Consider the following 11740-nt stretch of genomic DNA (forward strand, 5'->3'; position numbering starts at 1 on the left):
GGCATTTAACAAAGACAGCCTGAAAATCAATAATAATCCTTCACTGGTGGCTCAAATTTTCAGACAAGTTAAGCAGATGAATGGCCCATAATGTCACTCAGTAGTATTAGTCTGTTCATAGGCTCACTCTTCCAGTAAATGAGAATTGTTGATTAAAAATCCATTCTAGGGATGCCCACAAACATATTAAGTAGTTCTCATCTTCCCAGTGGAGTGAAAGTATTCATCCTATTCTTTTTTTTTTTAGCCTTTATCCAACACAGCTGATCTCTCAACACAACCTGCTTTGTCTTTCTAATCTCCGTGAGTTACCCAGTGTGATGTTCTGCAGGCTATGTCCCATTGTTCCAATGTGGCCATCAGTGTACACAGGAGGACTTCTCTGGTACAGTCATACTCACATCACAGAGGCCACAACTCTGAGACACTCTTTAAGGTACATTGGTGGTCTCTGTGATAGCATTTCATGTTATTGAATGAAATTCTTACCTATAAGTCCTACAAAACTGAGGGGAGGGGCTGCTACACCTGAAGGTGGTGCTGCCATTCAGCAGGGCCTTGTTAAGTAGGAGAGTTGGGTGAAGGGTCCACAAGGGCAAGTGCTAGGTCCCGCACCTGGGGAGGAACAGCCCCAAGTTGGGGGGCTGACCTCCTACAGAGCAGCTCTGTGGAAAAGGACCTGGGACTCCTGGTGCATCACAAGCTGTCCATGAGCCACCAGTGCCCCTGTGGCCAGGAGGGCCAATGTCATCCTGGGGTGCATTGGCAAGAGTGTGGCCAGCAGGTCAGGGAGGTGATCCTCCCCCTCTACTCAGCCCTGGCGAGGCCATTCCTGGAGTGCTGTGTCCAGTTCTGGGCTCCTCAGCACAAGGGAGACAAGGAGCTACTGGAGAGGGTCCAGTGGAGAGCCACAAGGATGATCAGGGGTCTGGAGCTCCTCTCTCATGAGGAGAGACTCTGGGAGCTGGGATTGTTTGGTCTGGAGTAGAGAAGACTGAGAGTGGATCTCATCAATACACAGAAATATCTCAAAGGTGGGTATCAGGAGAATGGTGACAGACTCTTTTCAATGGTGCCCAGAAACAAGAGAAAGAGGAATGGCCGTAAACTGAAACACAGGAAGTTTCACCTCAACATGAGGAAGAATTTCTTTACACTGAGGGTGGTAGAGCACTGGAACAGCTGCCTGGGGAGGCTGTGGAGACTCCCTACCTGGAGACATTGAAAATCCCTCTGTATGCATTCCGGTGTCACCTCTTTAACCTTGGCATGGGCGTTGGACTGGATGATCTCCAAAGGTCCTTTCCAACTCTAACAATACTGTGAAATTTGGAGATCCACTGAGAATTGGAAAAGAAAGAATGGGGTGAGGGGCGAAGGGGAGGTGGGGAAAGAATTAAGAGAAAATAAAAAATACAAATGGCTATCAAGCCCAAAATATAAAATGTTCAGAGTAATTGGAAGAAGGTATAATGTTGCACTAAAATGAGCCTTGACAAAAACATGTTAAAACTGAACTGTGTACTCCATTTGACTACGACAATACATTTGGAAATTGTAAATAAAATGGCATAGGAAAAATGGAAGTTTACCAACACAGGTTTTGGGAAACGGTTTCTTTAGCATGGGAAGTTTCAAAACAAAATGAAGTTATTTAAAAACAATATTTGTTTTCCAAGTTGAATTAAAGAAAAAATGAGAAAACAGAAACTCAAATTAGTTTCTTTCAAATGGAATATATGTGCCTTATTCCTAGGGGAAACATCTGTCTTAAATTTAAATTGAAAATATCAACCACCTAATCTGTTTTTCTTTTTTTAATAATAATCCCAGGTGCTTGCAATTTTTAAGGAGTTTTTTTTTTTTTTTGTTTGGGTGGGTTTTTTTGTTTTTTTATTTTTTATTTATAGTATTCTTTATAAATTGGATGTGAACCTAGATGCACTTCATGAAGGGAATTGCCAAATATTGATCAGCATTATCAATTATGAACAAGTTCCTCACGAAGGTTCATGTTATCCTGGAATTGTGTAAGCCATGAGAATTTTAAAAGATGAAATCCACTCTTGAAGAGATCATTAAGTCCTTAGTCTCTCATGGGTTCATAAACCATGCGTATTTTCATTAGCCGCATATAGTCCTTTTGATTTCGGTTGGATTGCTTGCATAAATGAAGTTACACAGACCTGTGAGTTTTTGAAGATCAGAGCCACTGGGGAAAAGATGCAGCATATAAAATGCAACAGGAAATTTAAAATGAGGTGGAGGTGAGGATGGCATGCAATGACAATAGATGGTTATGTGCTCTAGCTATGGACAAGTAGGTTGCAAGTTTCATTTTTCCTCCAATACATAAGTAGCCATAGATGATTTCATTCCTGACAGTCTGATTTTTATCATTCAGGGACTCACTGAATATAGTGGGCATCCTCCAGGGCAGGTTCTTGAGAGCTCCTGAATGAGTGAAGGATAAAACCCTGTAAAAATAAAGAGACAGAAGAACAAAGTATTATTATGATACTGAGAACTGAAGTGAAAGCAGGCATTGGTTATTGTAATTTGGTCTGTTTCATATTTAATTAACTAAGAGTTGATTGAAAAATTCTGCCTGAAGTAAAATAGTACCAGGTATTCAAAATCTCCAGTAGTGTGAGTGCTTCTAGCATGTCTTAATCTGTCTAAAATCAGAAAAAAAAGCTATATTTTTTCCCTGACAATGCTAGTTATTGATCCCACTTCATTTTGAATTTTCCTATTGTGCACAGTTGCTTGTCCACCTCCAATGTCAGTTTGCCAGTTTCTCTTGTGATTTATCAATAGCAGTTCTCAGCCAAGAGGTTATTATAGTTCAAGTGGAATTAATGTGGCAAAGGAAGTCTATGGGCTCAATGAACAGAAAGATAGGATTGAATTATTACCCAGGAGATGGTGGTTCTCACCCCCTCGCAATGAATTCAGAATCAAGTTGCTCTGACAGCCAAAGGCCAGATTAGTGCTACCTCTATTTTTGCTATCAGCTCTAAACCTTTCACAAACAATACATTCATTATTACTGACTCAGGGGGAAAACAAAAAAGAGGCTTCAGCTGTTCATTGACCTGACCTCATTGTGTATAGAACAGGGTAGGAAAAAGACACTTACAATGGCAGTATATTAAAAATGAAGTGTGCTAAAAGAAGTGTTGAAACAAGTCAGGTGTTTAGTGAACTGTCAGCTTATAATTTTTTAGCTATATTGAGAAGGAGGGAGTAAAATCCAGGCTGGTCATTGCAAGATTTTTTAAGTAAACACACTATATTGACACAGGTCAAGCTCTAGTAAATTAGAATTCTAACTGGAAGCAGAATCAGCTGTGGTTTAACTCACAATAATAATGGTTACAAGTGATTTCCAAATTTGAAATGTGATAAATAATCAGGGCTGGTTTTCTGATAAGAACTAAAGAACACATATTAAATGAAGACAATAAACTACAGAACAAAAGATCAGCAGTTTTTGGCTTTTGAAATGCATGGGATTCAGGGCTCTTAATAGGTTTAAACATGGGATTTGCTGACATGGGGCAAGCTATATTCTCACCTTTTTTTTGGTGGGGTAATTTGCTGGAGAACCTGTATGCCTGCCTTTTCTGTGTTTTAGAGAGCAATGAGTCTTTTTGTCAGCACATCAGCAACATCTTGCACCTGTCTCTGAGGGAATCAGCTCCATAGAATGCAGGGAAGTTGAGAGGTAGGAGGTGTTACTGATATCATAGGTATGGTAGTAAAATTTCTACCCAGCTCCTGCAATGTGGTCAAACACAGTACTTGGCAAAGGCAGTACATACCATGAGTTTTTAGGCTCTGTGCATGCTGACTGGCTTACAAAATGGAAAAAATTTTGCCTAGTTTGCCTGTGCTTCATCCTTCACCTCCTTCTCTGTTCACATGCCAATTTTCATGACATCTGTAGGAACCTAAGTGCCTTCAGACTCAATCTTGTTGATCAGATTCAATTATATTTGACAGAAAGGTATAAAAATTGTTAGGAGAAGGTGACTAGGCAGCGGGACAGAGACAACAACTAAAAAATGTGGCATCCTAAAGGATAAAGGATAAGTGCCTGCTCTAAGTATACGTGATTTTTCAGATAAAATAAGAATGAAAGCAAAATTATAATCTAATAGATTGATGAGAAGTACTGTGGTGGGTCTTTTTCTTTGGAAAATAAGGAATTGATGATGTAGTGTGGAAAATCCTATAGCAACCATCCCACCTCTTTTTTTGCTGGGTCTTTTTTTTCTGATGGCAACACAAATCACAAGGCACATCACGATGAGATATAAAAGAGTTCTTATTTGCAAAATCCTTGCAAGAAGTGCTGTATCAGAGTAAAATGGTATTATTGGATTAAGACTATCTAGTCTGTAATATAAAAACAAAAAGAAGTGTAAGTGCATAGCAGATTTTCTAATGTCCTGATTCAGATAAATGTTACTTCCAGTGGCAGTAAATGAATTGTTTAATTTAAAAGTTTAGATTACAGACTTCAGGAATTGCACCTCTCATAAGAAGTTGTCCTTCTTCTCAACAAGGGCTAAAAAATAAGGCCAAGATAGTGCAGACTTTTAACCCACTGTTCTCATAATGATTAATTTATCATAACTGCATTTCTCCTACCATAAGTTCCCCAGCTGATGTGCTGTTCACTAAATTCAGAAATATCTTGTCTTGTAATTCTCCACTCTTCATGTATAAGCCTCTCCTCAACTCAAATATTTTCTGATTGTATTGGAAGTCATCACATGCCATAGACTGTATGTGCATACAGGTAATTTTTGCAATTAACAGATTATTTGATTTAATAGTGGATGGAGATAAAGGTGCATGAGGTTTTGTCATTCTGATTGGGATGCGTTTTTCCTCCTACTACCATTAATTGGAATAATTCTAGACATGATTATGATAATTTTATCATATTCATCTGTATTCATATTCATCTCATTGGGCATTGGAATGGGCTGCTCAGGGAGATGGTGCAGTCACTGTCCCTGGAAGTGTGGAAAGACTGGATGTGGCACTCAGTGCCATGGTCTGGTTGAAAAGGTGGTGTTTGGTCATAGGTTGGACTTGATGATCTTAGAGGTCTTTTCTGTATTAATTGACTCTGTGATTCTGAGATTCTGTATTTTAAGATGCTTTATTTGCTTTCCTTAGGGTTAAATTTCTTTAAATATGTATTTTCATTTTTGGAATACCTCATCTTTCTTGGACATCTGAATTGCTAAGGACTTTGTTTTCTCTATTAGAATTCAATGGAAGATCTCAACTAAATTTCTAATGCTTTGAAACACAGTTGTTCCTTGTTTTAATAGTTATCTTAAAGTAACTGATTAGTTATGTTCTGCTTACCTTTTGTTATGGTCTTCACTTCTTACTTGGGTTAATGCCTTCTACAGATATGTTCATAGTTTGTTGCAGAAAGAACTATTCAGCTTAGAATAACACATGTCTATTGCTGGGTGCAAATCCCAGTTCAAGAAGCAATTATGCATTAATTGATGGAGAAAAATACTGAGACAGGTCCTGAAATGTCTTATGTTTTACTTGTATACAAAAAGGGGGAAAAAAGAGGTGTTATTTACATTTGTGTTTTGACTCTCCAGAAAATGCTATCTCATGCAGTTGAAAACAGCTACTGTTGTGGTTTAGGAATTGTAGTCTCCAAGTCAGTACTCCCACAGAAAAAAACACACACTGCTTTCCCTCTCCTGCCCTGCTCCTGCTGGAGCCACAAAGAACAAAGATCACAGGTTGGGATTAAGACAATTTACTGGAAATAGCAGTGAGATATGAAAATAAACAGTAACAGCAACAATATTAATAACTAAAGGTGTAAGAAGAGGAATTTTCTGATTCCCACAGAAAAAATACACAATAATAGATAGCGGCTCCTTCCATTTTCTCAGTGGAAGGGAGCCCTTCTCCCTGCCCTCTGGCAATGACAAGAGGTGGTATAGAATAACCTCTGTGTCCTAGTCATGGCCCCTCCTGGCTACTTGAAAAAAATAACCCTTTCCTGGCCAGAACCAAGACAGCCACATCCTGTGAGGGTCCTTCCCCCGCCTTCCCTCCCCACCCTTTTTTTTCTAAAATAGATAATATTTGGAGCTTCCCATAAACTCATTATTTCAGATGTGAAATGTTAAGAAAATCATCAGGTGTTACAAGACAGATGTCAAAATTGCAAAAAATGGAAAAACTGTGGAAATGTAAAAGGAGTGAAATTTCCATGCTCAATCATCATGTATATGTTCTGCACAGCTACTAACTTGTAGACAAACAAGATACTTTTCCTGTTCACATAGATAGGCCCATTCTGATGTCTGAACGAAAGGCAGAGCTAACACCACTCTATCATGTATTTACAAATAAAGTCTTCTGGCTATTATTTACATCCTTTCAATCTTTGCAGGGTTCATAAAACATGGTAAATTCAAAAGAAGATCTATGCTTAACTACTGCAATATGAATTTTGAGAGTGCCACAAGAGAATAAATCACATCAGAATAGATTGATTTTCTTTGGAAATATCCCTACAGAACATCAGGATGGGCTATAACACCACTTGAATTCAAGTAATTTGACATCAGTGTGGAAAGGATCTTGTTCAAGAGGTTTTAAATATACTGATCATATTGTCAACCTTTATAATGTAAATTTCATGACAATTTGAGCTTTGCAACAAATGCTGTCTTGTAAAATCCATTTTTTGAAATATATATTAAGGAAATGCATTTTTGTGTTGAAGGAACATTAAAGGAATTAATGAAACTCTTTGTTGCTTCTGATTTAAGGCGCTAGACTTTGCTGCTGCTGCAGTGGTAACTGAAGAGCCTACTGCTGGTAATGGGTCACAACACAAGCTGGTGCATCTTGAAAAAGTTTGAACAGTGTGAAATTTGACTCAGGAAGGCAAAGCACTGACCTTACAACCTCATCCATCTACAATGAGAGAAATGCACAAATGCCTTTTGCTCAGTAGCATACACTAATCTTTTTCTAGATCTTGACCCAGCTGCCAAAATGGGAATCCATGACTTGTCATAGGGTAAGGAACTTCTCATATATTCCATTCACTTCCTACTTTTTTTTTTTCTCTTGAAGCTGTAGGTGACCAGGTCTTTTGCCTGACTAATCTAAAATGCTGTGTGACAGTCGTGTTTTTGGATTGACTTTTCTAGTCTAGCATGCTTCTTTTATCTTTCTTTTTTGTTATTATAATTTTTTTTACTGATTTTGGTCACTTGACTACCAAACTATGATTGGTCACATGTGAAAGTGTTTCCTTTTATGAGAGTGGAGTGGTCTTCAGTGACTTTCATTTTTATATATGTGTTTTCCTTGGTTCAACCCTATGGCTCTACATTTGCTCAAGAGATATTGGTTGTTATTGTACATTTCCTCCCCAAAGAAGATGATTTTCATCTCCCTGATAAGCATGAAAGGCATACAGTAGTATCAGCTTTGATTTTCCCACATTCACTTTTGGTCTGCTGATCATGTTGCAGACCTTCTTGCCTTTAGAGGTGGACACCCTTACCTCATCAGAGAAATAATTAGCTCAAGGTTCATGGCCCCCACAATATCTGTATGTTGTGAAACCTTAAAACTTTCTTTCTTGTTCTTTAATAAAAATACTCCCACATGTAACTGATTATTCAAATTTGCTACTGTTTTAGGTCTCAAGCATGTAGAAAAGTAAGAGTAAAAAATATATTGACTTCTGAGGAAAATCAGGCCTTTAATAATGATTGTGTGGCTGGGTAGGTTCTGCCAAGGGGTTAAGTAATTCAGAATTAACAGATGAGCAAATATGAAATGGAGGAGTAGCATTCAATTGCCCACAAGCTGTAGCCTCAGCCTTGTGGGCTGTGAAACTAATACCTATTCCACTGTTATTCACAGTAGGTGGCACATGCTATATTCAGATGTTGGTGCTTTAATTTATGTGGCTCACTTCCCATACATTCCAGTTTTATTTTATTTTAAGATTGTTATTTAATAGTCTACAGTTCTATATTTTTAGGTCTTATAATACATGTAGGAGGATAATATAAAATTTCATGTGAATAAAAGTCTCTGCATTTTCTATAACTCTGTGTCAAACACTAATTAACATAATAAATACTGATTAAGTAATTAACAGAATTTAATTAAATTAATAATTTAACAGAATTGAATACTGATTAAGCAAAGCACAGAAAGCAGACCTGTGTGTGGTTCTATGTCCTAAAAAATAGTGAATAGTGATGTCTAAAGTTAAGTGCTTGGTGAAGAGTTTCATAGGACTGTGTACCTTAACAGTCACCTCTCCTTTCAGCCCATTTAAAATTTCTTCAATATAATAATAATAATAATAATAATAATACCACTACCTTATACACTCACAGCTTATATACTCACTGATGCATGAAACCATAAAATATTTACCAAGAAAATGTCAAAGTGCTGCTGAACTAGTAGTAGGTAATTGACTTCACAGGCAAGTCAAAAATTTTATGATCCATGTCATTCATAATCTGTGTTTTCTTTATTCCAGTAAGAAGTCCTTTAGAACTAACTCTCTTCTTCCTGAAGTAATTAAGTGCTCAATATATTGATATAAAAACAGTAAGTACATTAAATTTAAATGAAGTACTGAACTTGTAAATATCAATGTGAGACCTAAAAGATAACGTCCTATTTAGATAAATTATTTTAGCCCTTTTAGAAGCCTGATTTTTAAACAAACTGCAGTGTTTTAAATAGTCTGCAAAAAATTTATTGTTATAAATGTTAGCTCTTCTTGTAACTCATCTTAAAACCAAGTGTAATTTTCATGTGAGACTGATTAAAATATGATCGTAGAAATTCAAATCATGGAGTGCATGGTATGAATATAGAACAAGACATGAGTAGTCTGTGTCTTCTGGCGCTGACAAAAAAGTAAATAGCGGAGAAACATCACAGTCTGGCAATTCATGCCAGCTGATCCATGAGGTAATAGCAAATACCTACTAATCACTGACTCATTCTCTGTTATAAGTTAGATTAGAAGCAAATTAACTGAATGAAAAAATGTGGACTTATATATAAACCTTGAGATTATTTTGTTCCTAAATTTCTCAGATGGAGAAGCAACTCATGCCACAATAAAATGAGATATCATTCTTATGAAGGAATGGAATTTACTAAGATATGAGAATAATATTTTGCAGTAATTTTATACATCTTCTTTATGAAAGTCAGCATTAATCTCCAAATCCTGAAAATAGAGGGTGCTTTTTCAAGTATTTTTAAACATCCCGAGTTTGTTCTGGCTGTTTAACTCAATTTTCGTCCAGATTAGATTAGATTAGATTCACAGTAACCAATCTCTACCATTTCAACACAAATATGTCATTGCCAGTGGCACCAGAATAAGAGCTATGGTATTTTAGAGTCTATATTTTACACCATTGTTAGTAAATGTAAGAAGAGAGGAATGAAAGAGTGAACAAAGCATTCAGAGACCACTAACAAAGGTACTGACATATAATATTTACTGACATAAGTATAGGAATTGAGTCAGTAATGCCACTAATGGAGGAGAAGACATTATCAAGCATATTTTTTCTATTGGTTCACCCACATCAGAATGCACTGCCAAGACCTTTTTAGCTAATTTAATGTACTGCTCACAAAATAGATGAATATCTTCATTAGTGATGAGTATAATATATTAAGAAAGCTACCCCCAACATTTTTATGACTGTTTGCCAAGTGTTCTCGTGCTCATTATGAAATGAGTACCAGTAAGATCAACTTCAATGAACTTTGAAGTTTCATGAACTATTACCAAAAGCAGGAAATGTGTGAGATCTTCACAAACCATTGTTAAGAGCTGCCTGTCTAAAAGCATTTGTTCTTTCTATGTTCATTTAACGAATGTGAAGAAATTACAACATATCTAATGGTTTAATATCTTATCTGGAAACAAATCACAATTAAATGATTAAGGGTTGCGTTCACAGTACAATGATATGCAATAGTCTCGAAATATTTATGCAGGCTTTCCTGTAAGAGAAAAATATTCTAATTCCAAGTTGTGGCACTATGATTCTTCTCTTTTGCCAAAACAAAAAGTCCTTCTCTGTTTACCCAAAATGCCATAATGTCTACAGCAGTATATGTGCAAAGGGCAAATAATAATGGTGGCAACCTTATCAGTAGTGGAGATATTTTAATATCTGAATAAAGTTAGATTAAGTCATTATAAATCTGATTATGTTCTGTATAGGTGAATCATGAATAGGTGAATATGATATTAGGTGAATAGGTGAATCATGATACATAGAATCAGTAGGGCTTGGGTTGGAAGGGACCTTTAACACCATCTGGTTCCAATCCCCCTGTCACAGGCAGAGATACCTGCCACCAGATGACATTGCTCAGAGCCCCATCCAGCTGGCTCTTGAACACATCCAGAGATGGGGCATCGACAGCTTCCCTGACAACCTGTTCCAGTGACTCACCACCCCCATGGTAAAGGACTTCTTCCTAATATCTAGCCTAAACATACCCTCTTTCTGTTTGAAGCCATTCCCCTTTGACCTGTCACTACATGCTCTTGCATGAAGTCTCTCTCCATTTTATATGCTCCTCTAAGAGCCTGAAAGGGCGACAGTCAGATCACCTCAAAGCCTTCTCTTCTCCCATTCCAATTCTCTTAGCCTCTTCTCATATGAGAGGCTCTCCATTCCTCTAACTATTTTTGTGGCCTTCTTTGGACTCACTCCATCAGTTCCATGTCCTTCCTGTGCTGGGATCCCAGAGCTGGATGCAACACTGCAGGTGGGCTCTCACCAGAGCAGAGGGGTGGAATCCCCTCCCTGGCCCTGCTGCCCACGCTGCTTTGGATGCAGCCCAGGATAAAATTGACTTTCTGGGCTGCAAGTGCTCACAGCTGGGTCATGTCCAGATTTTTGTCCACCCCCAAGTCCTTCTTGGGAGGGCTTCTCTGGATCTGTTCATCCCCAGCTTGTGTTGGAACCAGGGGTTTCCCTGACCCAGCTGCAGCACCTTGGTCTGATTACTTTCATGAGATTCCCACAGCTCACTTCTCAAGCTTGTTCAAGTCCCTCTGGATGCCATCCTATCCTTCAGGTGTATCAACTGCATCACTCAAATTGGTGTAAAATTTGCTGAGGGTACACTAGTTCCCTTTGTCACAGTCATTGATGAAATATTAAATAACATGGGTTACAATTTGGACCCCGAGAGACACCATTTGTCATTGATGACCATCAGAATTCTGAGCCATTGACCACTACCCTCTGGATACAACTGTCCAACCCGTTCCTTATCTACCCAACAGTCCACTCATCAAATCCTTCTCTCTATAATTCAGAGAGCAAGATGTTGCGGGAGTGTGTCCCCACATTCACAGAACTCCAGAGAAAGAAAAGCACACAGTCAGATCCTTGTTATCTACCCTGAAGACAGCACTGCAAGGAGATGACATGCTGCACCGAAGGTGACTGGCTTATGGCAAAGGGCCTTGAACAGACCCTGCTACTCCATGCTTCACATCCTTCAATGGTCTCTTCTGACTGACTGCATAGTTCTCTATACCAACAGAACAGAGCAACAGAATGACAGTATTGGACTCTGCTTCAGCAGTACCCACAGCAAAGAGAGACAATGAAAGAAGAGCAAAGGCCATCCCTTGTTTCAGGGT

The sequence above is a fragment of the Molothrus ater genome, chromosome Z (genome assembly GCF_012460135.2).
Source record: "Molothrus ater isolate BHLD 08-10-18 breed brown headed cowbird chromosome Z, BPBGC_Mater_1.1, whole genome shotgun sequence".
NCBI classification, from domain to species: Eukaryota; Metazoa; Chordata; class Aves; order Passeriformes; family Icteridae; genus Molothrus; species Molothrus ater.